Here is a 9,606-nt window from a genome sequence, read left to right as displayed (position 1 = left end):
AAGTGCTGCAGAAGGCTTTTGAGTGCAGGCATCGTAATGGGGTTGAAGGCAAAGCTAAGGAAATAGAGCTTGGAACAGAGACTTAGGGCTGGGAGGATAGCAGAAAGAGTTGAATCAGTAATGAAGCAATTATTTACCTCCAGATGTTCCAGAGTGCCTGAGACCTTCTCCAACAGAGTCAGGAAGGGCTCATCAACTTCTGAGAATATCTGGTTGTTACTGAGATTCAATACCCTTAGATGGGTGGCCTGAGAGCTCTGGGACAGGACAATGACATCTCTGTTAGAAAGGCCACAGAACGATAGATACAATGTATCCATCCGAGGTGGCAGGACTCTATAGAGAGAAAAAAGAAACGTTATTTCAGAAGAATGAAGGCAAAGAGCCCTGAATTATAGGTATCTAAGGCTCTAAAATAAACTAATGTGTATATATTTTGCAACAGTAGTTAACAATGGGGGTGTGGGGATCAGACTTTACATTTATAGATTTGTGATCCCGAAAATCTTACTTTTTCACTCTTAGACACAGGGTTTTAATCTTGAAAATGTGCACAACAGTAATTATTATTCAGGGTTGCAGGGAAGATTAAGTGAAAAAATTGTTTGCACTTAGTATATTCGACGTTATCAGTGTTGGATCTGGTTCACTTATTTGGTGAGGATGGGTCTGGGAAAGCAGCCAAGTGAAGGTTTTCCTTGAGTAGTTCCCAGATGAAATGCTCTCCATTCAGGGTCTAAGCCTTGGGAAGAATGCTGGAGCAAACTTATCTGGCAATGTTAACTATTGTGGCCCATCCATGGGCATGTGTATTAGTGCTATAGTTTAAAATGTTTCTCCATCTGAATGTCTCCCCTTCATCTCTAGAGGGCTGTATACTCCAATAGGAGAAGGACTGAGTTTTTTCACCAATATATTTACAAACTTATCTAGTGTCTGCATGTGGTCACTGAATGAATGAATGATCACAGTTCCTTTCTAATCTTGTCTTCTCACTATAAGGTACCTCCCCCTCCCCTGGCTAGTGTCAAACTCCAAGCCATGCCTGTGCTGAGGTGAAAGGAGAAATAGGTTACAAAGAGCTTAGGAATATCCAAGCATGGTCTCTTCTGTCTTAACAATGAGGTGCTCAGGGAACCCAGGTTCCTCCCCATCCCTCACCTGAGCAGTTTGTACAGTTGATTTGTGAGGCAGAAGAAAGACAAGCTGAGCTCCTGGAGGGTGTCCAGCCGCCCAAGCCAGATGAGGAAAGATCTGAAATTTCTTCCCTTATAAGATTTAAAGGGGATGTTAGAAAGACTGAGGCCACTAAGGTGGTTCACCTGAGTCAAAATAGTGGTAACTTCATTCAGATAAGTCTGATCAACTTCCAGGTGTTCAATGCATCCCAGATCCAGAAGCTGCAGGATAGTTTTATGGGCAGATACTTTATCAATTTGCAAATCTCTGCAGCAGAGGTGCAGGGACCCCAAGCTCTGCTCAACTTTACTAAGAAGTAAAGAAAGAAACTGCTCTGTTCTCAAGGTACCATTGAGGGAAATATCTACTAGTAATTCCATGGGTTTCTGAGCTAAGTGAGGCTTAGATGCTGAATTACCAATCCCAAGGCACCTGACATTATTCTGAGCTTCTTCTATTTTAAGGATAGAGTGCTGAGAGTAAATGCATGACTGAAAACAGAAAGGGAATGTGGTCCTGATCTCAGAGCATGTTGTCTCACAGTCCAAGTCGTATCTTAAATCTAAGATCCTCAGTTTTGGCTGCCTGTAAGGAAAGGAGGAGACAGAACATATAAGAGTTAGCCAATTTTAATACAACCCAGCGAGGTCAATGATGGAAAGCAAGGACAGAACACTTTGACTTGGTTTCCACTTCATGTACCATTCACCAAGAAGTCCTTCCCACACTTTCCACACAATTTCAGCATCTTTCATTCTTTTCCCCATACTTTTTTAAATGGAGATACTGGGAATTACACCTAGGCCCTCGTGTATGCTAAGCACATGCTCTACAACTGAGCTATACCCTCCCCCTCCCCAGACTCTTTCTCTCCCATCTTTCCCTATCTCAGTGCCCACATCCTTTTTATATATAATCACACCCATGAGGCAAATAAATCCATTGTATCCCCAATCACCTCTATTTTGTAATCAACTCCATAAGACACTGGAGTCCCAAAGGTGACCCCAACTTTTGGACTGAGAGCTCCGCAAAGATCTGCAACATTCACCTTTGGCTACTTTTGGGAGACTGTTAGGTATTCCCCTGCCCCAGGCTACAGCATACCCTCCTGCTGATTCACTATGTCTCTAGTGGTCATAGTCTTACCAAGAGGAAGAGTTCTGGGCTGGGAGGATCTGCAGACCATCAATCATGGCTTCCACGATTTCATAGTATGATTCTCGAGCATTCAGTGACCCAATATGGAGACAGCAAAAAGGCCAAACCCTCACCATTGCCTTTAGCATCTGCTTATGCCCACCCAAGAAGGCAGCGTTGAACAAGGGAACAAAGAGGTCTCTTGGGATTTCATTCAGTGCATGGATAGCTGCAGGCTCATTACTCAGCAGACTCTTTGCAGCAAGTTCTAGCAGTGTGGCTGTGGGTTTTTGGTCCATCTTCATAAACCTGCTTTGAGGTGAAGAATATTTAGAAATCCTGAGAAGACATCTACAGTGTCTTGTTTGCTCACAAGGTTAGCTACGGACAAAATATTTATTGAAAAAGATATGGTGAATCATACGGCCACCTCAATTGACATCTACTATAGGAATAGAATGAAAATAGACTTGTGTGTATATTTAACTATATGTGTATATATACACACATTTACATAAGATAATGCCCTTAGAAATCAGAGGCAAGTTAGCAGAATACAATGTTGACCACCTATCTGCCTTCCTCCCAATATTTTCTCCCAAGAGGATACAAACCAATAAGAAGGAAAATGTAAATTAGATAAAAGCCACACCCTCATCATTAGTTTAAAATGGAGAATGCCAAAAACTCAGAATAATTGTGTGTAAAAAAAGAAAATCATGAAACTCCCACACTAGATTTGTCACACTCCATTACTAGGCTTTGTGGCAAGCAAAAAGACAGACCAAGAAAAGCTGCAAGAGATACAGAGGAAGGAAGATGAAGAGGGGCTTAAAAGTGATATAAAACTACAGCAGAAAGATTTAGTACAGAATAAATCTAAAAATAGCAAAAAGGTGTCCTGGAATATGAGAGCCGGGGCTACAAGGAAGGGACTCCAAAATATGAGACTTTGAAGGGACAGGGGTGATTTAAAAGTGCAGTCTTTCAAACATATGACTTTTACGGAGGAAAAAAGGCAAAGAGGAAGGCAGAAGCATCCTTTGGTACTTGGGTAATTATGGGGAAAATAAGCAAAAGGGGAAAGTTAAGGATCTTACAAGACAAGAGAACTACAAAATCAGAGCACTCACAGCTGTTCACTTCATCACCAAAACAAACAAAATAAATACAAAATCTGGATTTTACTATATATTGACAAAAAATGACATTAAACCAGGAATCTTGCGAAAAAGCCAATATCATACAGATGGACATAAGGAAGGGAATTTCATCCAAAACACTGTTAAAAAAGAAAGATGAGGAAACAAAACTGCACAGATGTTAAACAACCATGAAGCAGAAAGAGACTATAAGTCAACACTCCAAACAGAAATAATTACAATCATGCAAGCATTGGAGGATATGAAACTCACCTTTAATCACTATATTTTTAAGAATCTAAAAACAGATTGACTAAAAAGAAAGTCTGAAGCAAAGATTTTATATGCAACTGGGGTGTCATTCAAATAGTACAGCCTTGGGCTGGAGGGTACAGCTCAGTGATAGCGCACATGCTTGGCATGCATGAGGTCCTGGGTTCAATCCCCAGTGCCTCTGTTAAAGGAGGGGGAGAAAGTATGCTTGCAAATATTACAGGCTATAGAAGTAGTTTTTGAACATGTAGAAACTTAGGAAATTCTGCACCCCTCAGCCCTTCCTAAGGAAGCTACTAGAGCAGGGGTCTGCAGACTGGCCCACTGTGCCAAATCAAGCCCCCTGCTTGATTTTGTAAAGAAAGTTTTATGGGAACAAAGTCATGAGGGATCATTTCTATGTTGTCTATGGATGATTTTGCATTACAGTAGCAAAGCTGAGTAGTGTCACACAGACATTGTGGCCCAGGAACTTAAAATAATTCCTATATCTCCCTTTACAGTGTCTGCCAAGTACTCTTGCAAAAGATGAGCTGGGATTGTGATCCCACACTCGATGACAGGGAAAACTTCACCAAAATATCTGATTAATTACATATATTATTAAAATCAAGGTGGAGGAAAAGGGAGAAGACTAATGTACACAAGTTTTATGTTGTGAAGAAATAGAAATTGTGCAACTAAAAATAAGAGAAAGGAGAAAAATACAAGAGGATAAATTCAAAAAAGAAGAGAATAGAACAAACTTCCTTTATCATAACACAGCAGATGAGTGTTAAATGATACTGGTGGAAAAAGGCATGGACTCGATAGTAAAGTGCTGAGAAAACAGGAAGATTTTTTTAAAAATGCACTAAACATGAGCAAAAGTATGTCTTAATGATAAAAGCCAAAATTCACGGGGATAGGGTATAGCTCAGTGATAGAGTGCATGCCTAGCATGCCCAAGGTCCTGGGTTCAATCCCCAGTTCCTCCATTAAAAAACAAATAAATAAATAAACCTAATTACCTCCTCCTCCAAAAAAATAAAAATAAACAAACAAAAATCAAAATTCACAATGAAGATATAACCCTTAGGAATATTTATGCACCAATAACACATCAATCATCTTTACAAAGCAAAAAGGCAAGGAAACATAGATAAAATAATAGGAGTTTTAATGAGAGTAACAATAGGAGGTTTAACACATCAATCTCAGTACAAAACTGGTCAAATAATACAAAAAGAGTAGGGATACAGAGAATCTAAACAAATCGATGAGACAGAAAGCTAATCAATAAGGTAAATATATATGTGTGTGTATATATAAATATACCCTGAGAATAGAGAATATATTCTTGTCAAAAATGGATCATAATTTTCTCCCAGAGATGACATCATTAATTTCTGTAAAGTAGAAATATTACAAACAATCCTTTCTAATCACAATGCAACAAAAGTTAGGAGCAAAAACCGCAAACAGAAAAGCCCTTCCACCTGAAAATTTTTTAAAGCTTATGTTTTAAAATGTTGAACTAAAGAGAAGATACAAACTGAAGTTACAGAAATTTTTTAAAAGAATGACTATGGCAAACTCCATATCAGAATCTATGAAATACATTTATATCAGTAATCAGGGGCAAATTCACAGCCATATATATTTTTTGAGTAAAAAATATTTTTAAATGAATATAAAGAATTTACTATGGTTTCAAAACTAAACAAAACACCTCCATCCAAAAGAACAACTAAGTAAAGCAAAAGGTCACACAAGGAAAGAAATAATAAATACAAAAGCAAAAATGAATAAGATACAGAATCGAAAAACAAATCAAAATTCTGGTTTTTGAAACAGACATACCACTAGCTACCTTAATGAAAGAAGAAAGGGACAGATCACAGATATACAAAATAATAAGTGACTAAGGGTAAATAATCATTGAAACAGAAAAAAAAAGAGATTATTTCACAAACCTCTATGCTAATACATTTGAAAATCTACATGTAATAGATACCTTCCCAGAGAAATATAGATTACCAAAATTCTAACTCTAGTGTTAGAAAGCTTAAATTAGCCAATTTTCATAGAAGAAATAGAAAGAGTTATTAAGGAATTATGCCCAAGACACGTTTTGTTTCAGATGGTTTTACATGTGAATTCTAGTAAACCATCAAAGATCACATAGTACCAAAGCTCTGTAAGTTACAGAACACTGAAGAGGAGGGAAATGTCCCTAAATTCTTTTATGAAGCAAGTATAACACTAACAGGTAAAATGCAGATATAAAAATACTAAAAAGAAATAGCAAACATCCAACAATACATTTAGAAGTTAATATTACTGTGACCAAGTGGGATTTATCCTATTCCATTAATACAAAGTTGGTTCTATATTAGGAATTCCACTGATTTAACTCACCACAGTAATACACTTAAGGACAAATATCATATGATTATCACCATATATGCCAAGCAAACTTTTGGGAAACTTCACCACCCATTCATGCAAAAAAAAAAAAAAAAAAAAAAAAAAAAAAAAAAAAACCTCAAGAAAATAGCAATGAAAGGTGCTTTCTTAACATGATAAAAGCTATATGATTAATTTCTAATGCCAGTATTTTATTTAATGGGAGACCACTAGAGATTTTCCACTAAGGTCAAGAACAAGAAAATATGCCTACTATTTCATTCCTATTGAATTTTGTAATACAAGAATTAGGCAGTTAGGGGGAGGAGGGTATAGCTCAGTGGTAGAGTGTGTGCCTAGCATGCAAGAGGTCTGGGTTTAATCCCCAGTACCTCCATTAAAGATAAATAAATAAATAAGTAAGCTTAATAACCCCCCCAAATTTTTAAATAAGTAAATAAACATTTTAAAAAAGAATTAGTTGATTAGAGAAATCAACTAAATTTATAAGAATGGATAACAAGAAGTAAAGCTACCTCTATGTGCAGATATTATAGTATACCTGAAAAGCCTTACAGAAACAATGACAAATTATGTAAAACAATGAGAAATCAGCAAGGTAGTAGGCTATAAAGTTACATACAAAAATCAAAATAGTCTTTGTGTACACACACACACAAACAGCTGGCGGACACATTAGTAAAGAAAATCCCATATACAATAGCAAAAAACAAAGATTAAATGCATAGAAATAAATTATGCATTTAAAATGAGAAATAATGAGAGCATCTATACAAGAAAAAATTTAGACACTCCTGAACAACGTAGAAGGAAACATGACCATTCAATGACCCTGGGTAGAATAGCTGAAAATTAAAAAGATGTCAGTGGTCCCTAAACTCAAGTAAAAATTTAATATACTCTCAAAAATATCAGCAATTGTTTTTATGGAGTTAGGCAAGCGGATAATAAAGTTCATATTAAAAAAAACATGCAATAATAGCCAGATACAAGTGAAAAAGAAAATCTGTAAGTGGGGAGTAATGATGCCAGACACTAAAGCATACTGTAAAGCCTCTGAAATCACAACATCGTGGTACTGGTACATGAATAGACAAATAGCCCGGTGGAATAGAATAGAATAGAAAATGCAGAAATTCACTCAATTATATATGGACATTTTAGTACATGATAAAAGGGCGTGTAAAATCACTAGGGCAAAGATGGACATTTAATAAATGATGCTGGAACAACTGAGACATTTGGGGAAAAATCAATGCAGAGCTACATCTCACACCATACACAAAAATAAATTGTAACCAGGCTAGGAATCTAAACATAAAAAATGAAACCATAACAGTCTTGAAGGAAATATGGCAGAACTCTTGTTTAACCTCAGTGTAGGGAAAGCCTTTCTAACTGTGACTCCAGTTCCAGGCTCAATGAAAGAAAACAATGATCAATATGACTACACAAAACATTTTTAAATGTATGGCAAACACATCATAAAAAAATCAAAAGGAAATTGACAAACTGGGATAAAGGATTTGCAGCCTCCACCACAGGCAAATGAATAATAGCCCAAAGATATATAGAACTCTTACATACCGAAGGACAAAGAGGTCAAATTTCTGCAGGAAAATGTGGGAAAGATGGGACAGATAATTCACAAAAAACAGTCCTCAAAATATAACGAGTCAAACTTACTCACAGTTGGACAAATGCCTATTAAAACAACGTCAAGATACCACCTCTCAGCTACCACCCTGACAAAGCTCACAAAAGTAGGGCAAAATGTTCTGTTAGTGAAGCTGTGGGGAAACAGTCACTCTTATACATTGCTGGTGGGAACAAAGACCAGTAAGTACAACTGTTCTGGAGAGAAATTTGGAAATACCTAACAGAACTACATATGCACTTAACTTTTGGCCCAACAATCATACTGCTGAGAATATACCTTGAAGATACATTTCCACCAATACAAAAATACATACACCCAAGGTTATTCACTCCAGCATTGTTTGTAATTCCAAAATGTCGAAAACAACTTAAATGCCCCTACATAGGTGAGTGGTTGGATGCGAATGATACACCCATTCAATGGAGCCCAATGAAGCTGCAAAAAAAGAATGATGATTGGAAAAAGGAATTATTTTATGGAATGCTGCTAAGTGAAAAAGGAAAAGTGCAAAGGAGCATTTTAAAATGCCATCTTTCATTTAACATGCAAGGCAATATAAGAAAACATATACATATCTGTTCACTTGTGCAAAGTAAATAAAGGAAAGATTAAACCAGAAACAGAAGAGGTTGCTCATCTAACTGGGAGTGTGGGAGAGAAGTGGTGAATGGAAAGGGAGTAGAAGGGATGTGGAGTGACACTTACCCTGAGTAGATGTTTTTGGTGTAGCCCTGACTCTTTGAGTGACAGTATTAATTCACAAATCCCAAAATTAAATAAACAATTAAAATCAACTAGGATGTGGGGAGGGGGCAAACTCAAATGTACACATGAACAAATTAACCTAATTATATGACAAATGAATATATTAACTACACTGAAGAGGTGAGGAAAAAAATAGCTAAGCTAAGAAATTTGGGAAAACAGTACTTAGATTGCATCCTCTGAGGCTTAAGACATAAAGAACTGTACACAAACACAAGGTATTACATCTGCTTCTGACAGGGGTATTGGTTAGCATTTCTGCAACTACTTCATGTACACGTCTGGACTCAACAAACAAGTAAATATTGTAGATAATGAGAGCCATGTCAGAAAAAGAAGTTACAAATAAAGCTAGAATGGATTAAAAGATGAAGTATCATCAGTGAGAGCTCCTGGATTTTAGTATCTATACGTATGGGTAGGTGGAGAAATACGGAAGTGTCTGTAAGCATGAGTATATACATACAATATATTTCCCTCCTTTGTTGATGGAGAGGGAGGACCTAGCAGCAAGGAAGACACACTGACATACAGGTTTCTAAACGTCGTTCTCCTAGAAAAGGAACCAGGGCTCCTTGCAGAAGTGGTTTGATTTCAGGGCCAAGATGGGGAAAAAAACAACATAAGATGAACATGAACATCTTATGGTGCCAGTAAGGAAACGTACAAAAAAGGAGCAGGTCATGTGGAAAGAGGACAGAACCAACCAAACGGAAACTCGCAAGATCAAAGCTGGAACAATTCAAGAAACTAAATAATGATATAATTTGATTGTAAGTCATAGTATAAAATAGTTATTCAGGAGTCGATACTGACTTAAAAATTTGAATAAATTATTTGCTTCAATAATTTGAAATAAATTTTATACAATAATTTTTATAAATATTTTGAAATTTTATTAACAAATAAATGGGGAGAAAAGGCATCTTTCAGAATTCCAATGAATACATATAGTAGGAATGAGGAAACAGAAAGTCATCATTAGGTATTAACTCCTGCAGGCAAATTTCCTGATGGAGTCTAAAAGTAGTGAATAAA

The sequence above is a fragment of the Camelus bactrianus genome, chromosome X (assembly GCF_048773025.1).
Source record: "Camelus bactrianus isolate YW-2024 breed Bactrian camel chromosome X, ASM4877302v1, whole genome shotgun sequence".
Taxonomy (NCBI): Eukaryota; Metazoa; Chordata; class Mammalia; order Artiodactyla; family Camelidae; genus Camelus; species Camelus bactrianus.
This window is presented reverse-complemented; position numbering follows the sequence as displayed.